General features: G+C 56.5%; 1 long non-coding RNA gene across 1 annotated transcript in view; it reads left to right on the top strand.

Moving 5' to 3' along the window:
* LOC140597993 (uncharacterized) overlaps positions 1–11,802 on the top strand; it is a 76,520-nt gene extending 64,718 nt beyond the window's left edge. The window contains exon 3 of the long non-coding RNA XR_012000115.1: positions 11,650–11,802. This is a non-coding gene — a long non-coding RNA (uncharacterized lncRNA). The remainder of the gene's footprint in view (positions 1–11,649) is intronic.
* The last annotated feature ends 522 nt before the right edge of the window (positions 11,803–12,324 follow it).

The following is a 12,324-nucleotide window of genomic DNA, read 5'->3' as shown; positions in this document are numbered from 1 at the left end:
TGCAGGGGTGTCCTCGAGGCTAGTTGCCTTCACGCTGTGGCCTCCTGCTTTCTCCCCAGGTGACTTCTCACCTGGGATTCCAACTACTTCCTGGGCCTTGGGGACAGTCAGGACTGGGCGCTCTAGTCCATTGGACCCGGACTCTCCAGCCCCTTTCCGGCTGGGTTCTCTGAACAGCAGGGGCCAGGCATTGCTGAGTCTTGAGTCTCAGGGAACTGGAAGGCAGCTCAGGCTTGCAAACAGGAGAAGTCACACCCCTACAGGGCTGGTCCGGGGGGAAGGGAGAAGGTCCCTCGGGGCCCACCCATAATTCCACCTCCCTGATCCAGGGTGGGTATCTGCAGAAAATCTTTCTTGGACCACTCTAAATAAAATAGCACCACCCCTTCTCCTGCTGGCTCCCAGGTCCCATTGGCCCATTGTTACCTGGGCTACGAACATGGGCTCTGGAGCCCGACCAGCCTGGGCCAGTGTTTGCTGATCGTGGACTGTGGACTTCTTGGAGATGGGGCCTTTTATCTGGTCACTGCTGTATCACAGCCCAAGCACTTTCCCCATGGTACAGACGGCCAAACCCGGGCTCAGAGAGGGCAACTGGCTCTCTGGCCACCACACAGCAGATCCTCGGCCGCACAGGAACTTTTAAATCAGTCTCTCTGGAGCACTCCCCTTGTCAGTAGTCACACACACCCTCCTCACCCTTCCCCCGAGCTCTAGACACTCAGGTCCCCACAGCCTCCAAAATAGGCTAGTCCTCTGGAGGGAGGCCGTGATTTAAGGCTGGGCCCAAGCGCTGACGCGTGAGAGGGGAGCAGGTGGAAGCAATGCGAGGGGGAGCGCTTCCCGCCCTGCCAGGCGCCCCATCTGGACGGGGAGGCTGCAACATGATCTGTGGGCCGGAGAGCTGGGCTATTTTGGGGGTGGCACCGGAGGCCCAGGCATCATGACTGGGGGAAGGGGTGTCTCTTGCCCCTGCTGCAGGCATAGGATGTAGGCCCTGGACCGTGGGCCATTCCAGAGGGTCAGGACAAGCGCAGGGACTGGGAACCTCCTCCTGGTGCTTGCTGAGAAGCTTTGGCAGGTGGGGCAGGGGTCCGTAGAGAAAGTTTTTCTTGCTCAAGGGGTTGGAGGCTCCAGGGCCACATGTGTGGACTAAGGAATCACCAACCAGCCTTGGGCCCAAGTTGGGTGCTTGTCCTAACCCTGCAACCATCTCTCTCTGTGACCTTGGGCACGTCGCTCTCTCTCTCTGAGCCTCAGTGGTATTATTGGGAGATCTCTGGTCCTATCCAGCTCTGGGCTTCCATCATCTTGGCGACAAAGAAGGAGAGCCTCATGCTCTAAGGTTCTAGAGACAGAGGGGATGGTTAAAATATTTTAAGATCAACGGAAGAATTCTGACTTTCTAAGACTAGGGATAAGAAGAATGATTCAAACGCTCTGGGTTGTAGGGGGGATGATTAGGTAGCTAAGACTCCAGTCACTAGGTGGTCCAGAAGGCATGTGTGCCTCCAGAGCACAGCCCAGGGGAGTGCAGGGCCCCGGGAGTGGGGGGACGTGGGGATAGGAGGGTCAGCAGAGGCCAGTTGGTTTCTGGAAGTCACAACTGGCACAGATGGGCCCTATGGGCTGGCCCATTCTGGTGCTGAACTGAGGCCAGGAAACCAGCTGATGCCGCTGCCTGCCCAGGCTTTTCTGCCAGGACCCACCCAGCTGCCGTTGGGCTGCCGCTTTGGGGTAGTGCCCGCCAGAGGTGCAGAGTGAGAGTGTTAGCATGGACATGGGAGCCCCTAGGGACAGCCGGGCTCCTGCCCCTCCCTTGTAGCCTTCTGGGTGGGTGCTGGCTGCCTTCCCCAGGGGTCACCTGGACCCCAGGAAAAGTCTCCTTAGGCCTGTGATCTCACTGAATGTCGCTGAGCCAGGGCTTCTGGGAGAAGGGGAGAGTAGTCTGGCCTGGGCGAGGTCTGGGGTGGTGGTATGGGGGAGAGGCCCCAAGGTTGCCCAGCCCACCCCTGTCCCATGCCCCAGGCACATGACCCACATGACCCTTCTGGAACCCCTATTTCTTTATCTGTAAGATGGGGATGACATTCCTGCATTAAGTGAGCTGAACAGAGGACCATGGCTCGCAGACCCAGTGTTCATGGGAGCCTGCAGGATAGAGATGGGGGCAACCTATGGGGAGGGAAGGGGGACTTGCCAGCTGAGGTGCTTCAGAACCGTGACCCCCGGTGCCTCCCATGCGGCAGGGCCAGGTCTCGGCCCTTCTGTCTTGTCAAGGCCTGGGACTCGGTCCGGAGGTCCCACAGCTGCCTTTCCCTTTGGTGAAAACTCCCCATTAACCAGTCGATGATGAGGAGCTGGCTGTGGGGCTGGGTCTAAGCAGCCGATTGAAGATACGATTCTTGGATCTGCTGTGTGGGGCAGACCCACCAGGAGAAACACTTGGAAATCTTCAAGTGGTTCTGAGACCCTGAGAAGTAGGAGGGGACTGCTGAGCCCCGGCACGTCTTGGGGCACATTCAGGTGTGCATGCGTGTGTGTGTGTGTGTGTGTGTGTGTGTGTGTGTGTATACACAGGAGTGCTATCTTAACTCACTGCATATCATTCTTCTTTTTCTTTTTTTTTTCTTCTAGAAGAGGAGGTCTGGAAGGGGCAGAGGGAGAGGGAGAGAGAGAATCTTAAGCAGGCTCTACACCCAGTGTGGAGCCCTATGCAGGGCTCCATCTTCTGACCCTGAGATCATGACCTGAGGGTGACTCCTGAAGCCAAGAGTCAGACGCTCAATCAACTGAGCCCCCAGGAGCCCCTGACTGCCTATCATTCTTACCCTATCACCTATCTGTAGTGTCTTTATTTTTATTTTATTTTATTTTATTTTTTTTCTGTAGTGTCTTTAAATGTAATCTATCAGGCTTCATAAAGGGTTTGATGCAGGTCTAAAATATTTTAATTTGAATGAATAGTATAAAACAATCAGAAGTTTCTATAGTGGGAACTTTTGAAACCTTTGGATTGGGCCTCCTGGCACCATGGGAAATGGAATTGTGAGCAAGTCACTCTACCTTTCTGAGCCTCAGTGTTCACATCTGGAAGTTGGGGAGAGTGGTTTGTGCCTCGTGATGTTAAGGCTGTGGGAGGTGGTATTTGGGAAGAGCCTGGCTTGGCACTTGGCATGTGGACCATGTCCCTGCTGAGGGTCAGGGTCCTCAGAGATGCTTCCTGCAGTTTCTACTTGACTTATGTCAGGGACGAGCCATCCAGATAGGCTTCTCCCAGGAAGTGTGGCTTTTGGAGCTGTTCTAAGGGTTCAGGTGGGAGCCTCTGGAGATAAGGCCCAGAGGAGGAGCAGGGCAGGAGACTCCTGGGTAGGGAGCTCTGGGGAGGTCCAGGAGTTGCTGGCCTGGCCCTGAGGAGTATGTGGGGAGCAAGAGGATGGGCTTGCTGGGTTCTGTCTGAAAACAGGGAGCAGGATGGAGGGATGACACATGCGTGATCCCCACTTTCACAGGTATGAAAGCTGTGGCCCACAGAGGGGTCTTGGGTAGCTAGTCACCCTGTGGCCCCACAGAGATGGGGAGGCTTTCAGCTTGTGGTGTATTGGGCTTTGTCATAGCAAAATTGAAATAAAAAATCCCCAGATAAAGATTAAAAACAGTAATCTTTTTTTTAGACTTTACTTATTCACAAGAGACACACAGAGAGAGGCAGAGACACAGGCAGAGGGAGAAGCAGGCTCCATGCAGGGAGCCCGACGTGGGACTCAATCCTAGGACCCCGGGATCACGCCCTGAGCCAAAGGCGGACGCTCAACTGCTGAGCCACCTAGGCGTCTCTAAAAACAATAGTCTTAAAAAGAAGGAAATGCAGATGAGGCAGCCAAAGCAACCGGCCTGGGGTGACAAGGCCAGGACAGGAGCAGGACTGAGCAGGAGTGGGAATCCAGGGTTCCCATCTCTGCGCCCACGATGCTTCTCCTCCTTGGGGCGCCACCCCCCAGCGCCTCCTCCCTGACGCTCTCAGCCTTTATTGGGTCCTTAACGGGCTCTCCGAGACCTGGCACCTGCCGCCTTTTCTGTTCTAATTAAAGGCGGATGCTCTGGGGGGCGGACGGGGGTAGCATGCGGGGGGCTCTGGCTCGTGGCCACCCTGGGCGACACATTCCTGGCTCCTGACTCACAGAGAAATGTCTTCGTGTCTCCTCGGCACTTTCGGACCTTGCAGCTGTGGCCACATTCCTCCTCCCCCTCCGCCCCCCTCTGGCCGGAGCTGCCCCTGACGGTGCGGACCCATCCCAGGCTGTGGAGACTGAGGCCCCACGGGTGGGTTTCCCAGCTGTGCCAGGGCAGAGTCAGGGGAAGGGGAGAACCTTCCATGTGGGGTGTGCTTTTGCCCTCACCTCGGCTTAGGGCAGTGGATCTCAACCGGGGGTGTGAGGGGCAAGATGTCTGGAGACATTTTGGGTTGTTACAACTGTGTGTGTGTGTGTGTGTGTGTGTGTGTGTGTGTGTGTGTGTGTGTGTGACACACTGTCCTCTTGGCACCGAGAAGGTACAGGCCAGTAGCTAAACTTCCTATACTAAACAGCTAAACTTCCTATACTGATACTCCCCACGAGAAAATTAGCTGGCCCCCAATGTCAGTAACCCCAAACCTGAGGAATCCAGGCCTAGGGCTAGAGCAGCGGCTTGGGGCCCCCATTCTGCACTTTCTCCTTAAGCCTCTCGCTGTGGTGAACCCCTGAACTGGATGCCTGAGACCCAAGACGGCCCCATGTCTAATCCTGGTGCTCAGGACCTGCTTCCTCCGCCCCCGACCAGTGTGAGAGGCAGACAGGGGCCCGGCTCCTTCCTGACCCCCAGAGCAGGGGAGCCCAGAGAGGAGCCAGTAGGCATTTTCTGGTTGAAGAAGGATCCCTGATGCTGAGGAAGGTGTTGGGGGGACAAGCTGTGTCCTCCTCTGGCCAGCGCCGAGCTGAAACCTCTAACTCTCAGGGCCCCTTGGGTTCTCACGAGTCAAGCTTCTCTTTATTTATTTATTTTTAAAGATTTTATTTATTTATCCATGAGAGACACAGAGAGAGAGACAGAGACACAGGCAGAGGGAGAAGCTGGCTCTCTGCAGGGAGCCCCATGTGTGGACTCAATCCCAGGACCCCGGGATCATGCCCTGATCCAGAGGCAGACGCTCAACCACTGCACCACCCAGGCGCCCCACAAGCCAAGTTCTAGACTGGCTTTCTACCTAGTGTGGTGGGGGACCTGGCGCACCAACCAAGGGTGGGCAAGCCAGGCTGCTCAGACCTGTCGCCTGGTTTTTTAAGAACGTTCCCTACCACACACTCACGTACACTCGTTTACAGATTGTGGCTCCATCGACGGTTGTGTCATTGTGACACCGTGTGGCCCTCAAACCCTGAAAATAGAATAGTTTCCCTTTCAGGCCTAAGTTGCTGCCAGCTGGGGGCTGACAGGAGGGCCTCTATCGGGGGGTCGGGGGGCATATCCTAAGGGTGGTCAGGCTCTCACACTGGTTCCTCCCGAGAGCCTCAGTGTCCCCACGTGTAAGCGGCAGTCTGCGTACAGGCCTCGCAGGGCCGTGCTGAGGCCCGGGGTGCCCGTGTATGAGGAGAGAAAGTCTCGTGCCCGGGCCAGCAGCCTGAGCCCGGCTATTTATGGGTTTCCGCCGGGAGGGGGGCCCCAGGCTGCGGGCCGTGTCTGACCTGAATTCTTACACTTACAGGAAATTAGAGCCCTTGGAAGCAGGTGCGCTGGTGATCCCAGCACTCGGGTGGCCGAGAGGGTGATGTGGCTGAGGCAACAGGCTGGGGGCGGGTGTGGACTGGCCGACTGACGCAGGAGGAGCCGGTCCGGAGGGGCCAGGGCTCCCATCTCGCCTTCCTGCCGTCATGAGAGGGAAATAGAATGGGTACTCCCAGGCACTGGGTTCTTGCTCTGTGCTTTGCGTGGGTTTGCTTCATCTTTATGACATGCCTATGAGGTATGCTTATTGGCTCCATTTTACAGACGGGGAAACGGAGGCTCTGGGAGGTTGACTCACTTCCCGGTGAGCATAGAACAGGTGTTGGAGTCAGGAAAGACTGTCTAATTCCCGTTCTCAGATCCTGTTATCAATATCGTTGCCTTTGGGGAATGAGGGGGGTCTCCAAGAAAATTCCAGAATGTTCTGTGGGTTTTTGCAGTTTCCTGCTGAGGTGGCAGTGGGCACATAGCAGTGTGGGGGCAGAGTCAGGGTGTGTGATGGTCCCGTCCTGGGGATGGTGTGGGAGGGCGAGTGGCTGGCATCTTGGGGACTAGTTGTGTGCTTCAGTGAGTGCTGGGGGTGGCCCAGGGACGGCCAAATGTTCGCAGGTCAGGACAGCAGCCTGGGAAAGATGGAGTGATGGGATCTGCCCTGACGCCAGGTGGGCTGCAGGTGCCCTGCCTGTCCACCTGTCCGAAATGGGAATGAGAAGGCAGGTGTGAGAGATCGAGTGTGTCCAGGGTGTGTGTGTGACACTGGCTCTGACTTGAAAGACGATGTGGTGATGTGAATACCTGTGTGACATTGCGGATGTGAGAGATGGTGAGTGTGATTGTTTGAACATCTGGGGTTTTATGGGGGCAGATCAGGCCTGGTGTGGCCAAAAATGTATTCAGTTTTGGGGATTTCTTTGTGAAAAATAATACAAATTGTGAATGCTAAAGACTGAAATGAGAAATGAAACCACAACAAATTACGATGGTTTTTAAAGTTGACAGATACCACAAACATTACCAAGTCCAGAAAATATCATAATATTTTTATTAATGAACTTCCTGGCACACTTCTGTCTTGCCGATTTTCCTACCTCTTTTTGGCTTTGACCATCATGTGAACTCATTACTAGGCCCTTGCAGGGTCTTGGAAGGAGCCCACAGCTTAAGCCTTGGGATGCGTGAGTCTGTGTGGGGAACGTGTGCGTGTGTGTGTGTGTGTGTAAGGGTGTGACCAAGTGTGAGGTTGAGAGTGAGAAATGGGGAGTGAGGTTTTCATAGCAGAATGGATCAATGAATATTTGTTGACTGAGTAAAAAAGAGGCTCGTGTATGTGGGTAAATGTGTGTGTAGGGTACATACATGTGTGTTTAAGCCCGTGTGTGCACACGTGTGACTGTGTGGGTGTGTGGTTATATCAACGAGGAAGGAGTGAGTGTGAATCTGTGTGAGGTTCCTTGGGCATCTTTTGTTTGGCCTTCTGGCTTTGGGGAACCTCTCCTGTCTGTGCTCTGTCCACGCTGTTCCCCACCCAGGGGCAGAGGGGCACAGACACGCTGTCGCATTTGGTCCAGGCCTTTTGGGGACAGGCTTGGTGTACAGAATTCACAGTTCCTTCTCCTGCCCCGCCTCCCTTCCTCCCACTAGGAAATGTTGGTAATTCAATCCACGGAGAGACTCAGTGTCCTGGGGAGAGGTTGGCATGGGCTGTGTGTGCGTGTGTGGGTCTGTGTGTGTGTGTGAGAAAGAGCGTGTGTATGTGTGAGAAAGTGTGTATATGAGAGTGAGGATGTGAGTGTGCACGAGTGTGAGAGACTGTGAGTGTGCAAGACTGTGTGTATGTAAGAGTGAGAGTGTGTATGAGAGAGTGAAAGACTGTGTGAGAGAGTGTGAGTGTGTAAGACTGTGTGTGAGAGTGAGAACGTGTGTGGGAGAGTGTGTATATGTGAGTGTGTGAGACTGTGAATGAAAATGTGAGTGTGTAAGACTATGTGAGAGTGAGAATGTATGTGAGTGTGTGAGTGTACATGTGAGTGTGAGTGAGTGTGTGGGAGAGTGTATACGTGAGTGTGAGAGTATGTGAGTGTATGTGAGAGTGTGCGAGTGTGAAAGTGTGTGCGGCAGACTGTGTGTGCGTGGGGGGGGAGTGTGGGAGAGACAGTATGTGCGTGAGAGAGAGTGTGGGCGAGAGAGCGTTCCGCAGCATGGGAGCCACCCAAGGAGCGTGCTATGCTGTTCCCGTCCTTCCTGGTTCGCGGGGAGAAACTGAGGCTCGGGGAGGGGCGGGGGTGCGTCCGGACCAGTTAGCGGCACCAGGCGGGCCCAGAGCCCCTCTCCGGGCGTCGGCTCCCGTGGGCGGGCTGGAGCGCTCCGGGCCGGGCCAGGCAGAGGAAGGGGCGGAGGCTGCTTGGCTGGGAAGCATCCTCCCGGACCTGGAGGGGCTTCCAGAGAAGGGGGCGGATGCGGGGTGTCGTAGGGGTGCCACGAGGGCTCCCAGGCAGCGCTGGGGGGCTGGGGCCGCTGCAGATCCGAGCCTGCCGTCCGTGGGGTGAGGGATGGCTTGGCCGTCAAGGAGGCTACACGCACTCTGGGCAAGAGCTGGGTCTGATGGGCTGGGGAGACAGGGTTGCTGAGTGGAGGCCCCCCCAACTGTGGCCTTCGTCACTGCTCACCGCCTCCGCATGAGCTTCCCCCCAAGACAGGTCGACCCAGCCGTAGCCAAGAGAGGAGAGGCCGTGCGCGGGAGCTGCTCTCCCCTCCGGGAGCTTCCTTCCAGTGTGGCAGGCGGCAGGCCCGGCTGGGGTCCAGACGCGGGAGCTAGGCCGCCGGGTTCAAGTGCTGATCCAACTGGCGCTGCGCCTTAACCTCTCTGTGCGCCCGAGTCCTCACAAGGGGAGGACGGCGGGACAACCGTAGAGAGTTGTCACAAAGATTACGTGTATCCAGGTGTCGGGGCCTTGCGCTGTAAGGCCATGGCTGTGACAGCTGTTACTATACTTAGAGCAACCACACCCAGACGGAGAGATTTCTTCTCACTGAGCAACCCCGGAGGGCTTCCCGCAGAAGGCAGCAGCCTGGTGCCACGAGAAGGCTGGCTTGGGGTGAGATCGGATCGGCCCGCAGCTTGGTCCCCTGGCCGTGTGCGCCGGGTGAGTCACGGGCCTCTAGGAGCCTCGGTTTCTCCCCTGTGAGGAACTGGAGTGCGGTAACCATAGACGACGGCCCTGAGCTTCCTACACCTCCAACACGAGGCCAGTGCTGGGGCCTCACCCAGTCCCCACCCAGTCCTGTATCCACCCCTGAGGGAGGTGGGACTATTTCAGGGACAGACAGAAGGCTCTGGAGGGGAGGTTGTTTGCCTGGACTCCCACAGTTCGGAAGGGTGGAGCTGGGACTGACTTCGGGTGAGCTTGGCCGTTAATGGGTTCCTGACCCCTCTTTGCATTAGCGATGAGTATTGAGCAGGGTCGAACCAGTTTGTACAAGAGGAGCAGGTTCTCCAGGGGGAGCCCAGGGGAGAGGGGACCCCAGCGGAAGTCTCGGGTTGAGCAAAAGCAGGGAGGTGGGCTTCGAATTAGTCCCCCGGGGAACAGAGCTACCTGTGGCCCGGGGTCTTTGGGAAAGACCTAGAATCGGGAGCCATGGTGGAGTAGAAACTTCAGACGTGTGGTAGGCCCTGTTCAAGCTACTCTATAAAAGGAGCAGCCCTGGGGCCTGTGTGAGTGGCCCCCGGCCCCCACCCCAGTCCACCCCGTCCGGGCCTGCTCCTGGATCTGGGACCTGACAGCACTATGCATCCCCGGGGTCCTTGCTCTCTGGCTTCCGGTTGGGTCTAGCCAGCATGGGGTGGGGAGGAGGGTGGGTAGGAGCAGGAAGGGGGGCCTGCTCCCTCCCTGCAGCCTCCCTCTCAGGGGCTGGCCTTAGTCCTCTGCAGCTCTCCACATGGTGTGTTGCCCCAGTCCTGGCACCCGCCCGGGGCAGAGGGGTGCTAACAGCTCCCCACTGTTGCCAGTTGGGCACCACACCATCCCCTGCTGGATGGGAATGGACCCACTCCTCTGAAACCCCTCTTCTGTTATCCCTTTTGCACGAGTCTGTTTTCTGCTAGCACCCTGAGGTGTCTCCCCCCACCCCTCTTAGCTGGCCTGAGGAATGTCACTTTCAAGTTCTCAGTGGGGCCCGGAGCTCGCAGGAGGAGGGCCCCAGAGTCATTTCAACAAACACTAAACTCAACAACCACAACTTTAAATAAATAAGGTCTGGTACGTGAGGTGACTGCTCAGCCCCAGAAGCTTCGGGAAAGAGTTCCGCCCCCATCTGTCCAGCCTGGCGCTATTCTGGTGTCCACAACACTCTGAGGTCTGCTGGGCTCACCCCGTGTCGGGGACCCACCGAGAAGCTACCTGACGCCGCCCTGCAGAACTGGGAGCTCAAGCCTCTGCAGCTCCCCTGAGGGTACGTTACAGGTGCTTCTTCCCTGAAGTCAAGAAGTTCTTCCCACGTCCAACCACGTCATCTCCAGTGTTGTGTCCATGTCTCCTAGTTCAGCCCTTTCACGGGCATCTTGTCAGCCAACCCCAACCACCCTCAACTGGTTTCAAGGTACAAGAACACACTGCATCTGTGAACAGACTGGGGGTGGGGGTAGAAGTGGGGGGACCAGCCAGGATGCTCCTCATATAGCCATGCAGGAGAGGATATTGGCCTGGGTCGGGGGGTAGCCGTGCAGGTAGGGAGAACCAGCCAGATTCCAGAAGTTCTCCCATTTCACTAACCAGACCCCAAGCAGGAATCACCATATAATTCTTTGGACAAACCAAGGCTCCTGAACTCGGTTCGGAAAATTTGTATCCTGTCCCTGTGAGGCACCCCATCCACTATGCCTTTTGGGAAGGTGGGCGAATGAAAGTCAGAAGGGGGCTATTGTGTGTCTCATCATTTGGTGTATATTTATTGCTTTTTAAAAAGTCTGTGTGGGGCAGCCCTGGTGGCTCAGTGGTTTAGTGCCGCCTTCAGTCCAGGGCCTGATTCTGGAGACCTGGGAGATCCGGGATGGAGTCCCACGTCAGGCTCCTTGCATGGAGCCTGCTTCTCTCTCTGCCTGTGTCTCTGCCTCTCTCTCTCTCTCTCTCTCTCTCTGTGTGTGTGTGTGTATCTCTCTCATGAAGAAATAAATAAAATCTTAAAAAAAAAAAGTCTGTGTGGTCCATGTGCTAAAGGGCTGCTATCCCCCTGATGCTTCCAGCTTAGAGTATTGTAGGTCTCTGGGTGAGACCCTCCTTCCCCCCACCTCATTTTTCCTAATAAAAATACCTGCTGTTTGCCTGCCTTCCCTCCGCACAGGATCTTGAGAGCCCCGGACAGTGCCTGGCACAGAGTCGGTAATAACTGAACACCTACCCTGTTTCAGGCACACGTTATCTCCTTGAAATGTCCACTCGCCCTGAAAGCTAACTGTGTCCTGAGAGCCACGTTTCCTGGGAGGACCCAGAGGCACAGGGGCATGAGGACCTGTGCTCAGGGTCATGACCCTGGAGGGCAGCAGAGTTGAGACTTGAACCCAGGCTCGTGTGACTCCCAGCCCTGCCTCTGTCCCTGCACCCTCCCTCCCACCCCCTCCTCCCTTCCCCTCCCCACCTGGTCCCTTTCTCCCAAGTGGGGCTGAGCCAGATACGAGACTGGGGTTCCAAAGACCTTCCTCCTACTTGGTTCAGAGATAAATATTTGTTTCTCCCAGTGTAAATACCCCTCCGTGGTTAATGAGGCAATCCCAGGGCCATTTCCTGGCACGGCTCAGTGCCTGGAAGTCTCTTTCGCTCTGGGAGGAGCAGGCCTAGTAGGAGAGCTGCTAACAGGGGACTCAGGAGCTCTCCACAACCCTTTCATTTACAGATGAGGAAACTGGAGCTCAGAGGGGAGAAGTGATCCATCCAGGGTCACGCAGACAGGATGCAGACCCACACGCCCCAGCTCATGACTCCTGGCCGTGCCGCCCTTGTTGCTCACTGCTTCTGGACACTTCCCGGGCTGTCCACCCATTGCACGGTGAGTGTGATGGGCAGGCAGCCCGAGCGCCCCGAGACTGCCTCCCCCCCCTTTCCATTGGCATCTCCAGTCAATGTGGCACTCAAGGTCCCTCGGGCACGGACCCCCTCCTGCCATCCCCACTTAAAGTGATACTTTAATAAATTATGCTTTTATGTTATTACACGTGGAGCTATAAAAGCAGAGAGTGTGCAGCGGGGCTGAGGTAAGGCGCCCGCGACTTTGCAATTTCCTGGTCTGGCCTGGCTCTGCTCCGCGCCGTGAATTTTTCATTAATGTGCGCAGGTGACGCCACGGGGGCAGACGCAGGCCAGGTATGCTTTCGCGGCGGCGTGGCCCCCTCCCGGACTCGCTGGGTCAGACGGGTGATGGTGGAGGGTTCACACCACGGTGATTAGATAGTGCCTGGCTCCGGATAAGCTTTAGATTCGAACAGCAAGTGATCCCCCGAGTCCGTGGGGAAGGAAAGGGTGTCCGCTGGCCGAGAGCCTGGCCTGTGCCAGCCCCTGGGCCCAGGCTTCG

This window comes from Vulpes vulpes, chromosome 2, assembly GCF_048418805.1.
Source record: "Vulpes vulpes isolate BD-2025 chromosome 2, VulVul3, whole genome shotgun sequence".
Taxonomy (NCBI): domain Eukaryota; kingdom Metazoa; phylum Chordata; class Mammalia; order Carnivora; family Canidae; genus Vulpes; species Vulpes vulpes.
This window is presented reverse-complemented; position numbering and strand designations above follow the sequence as displayed.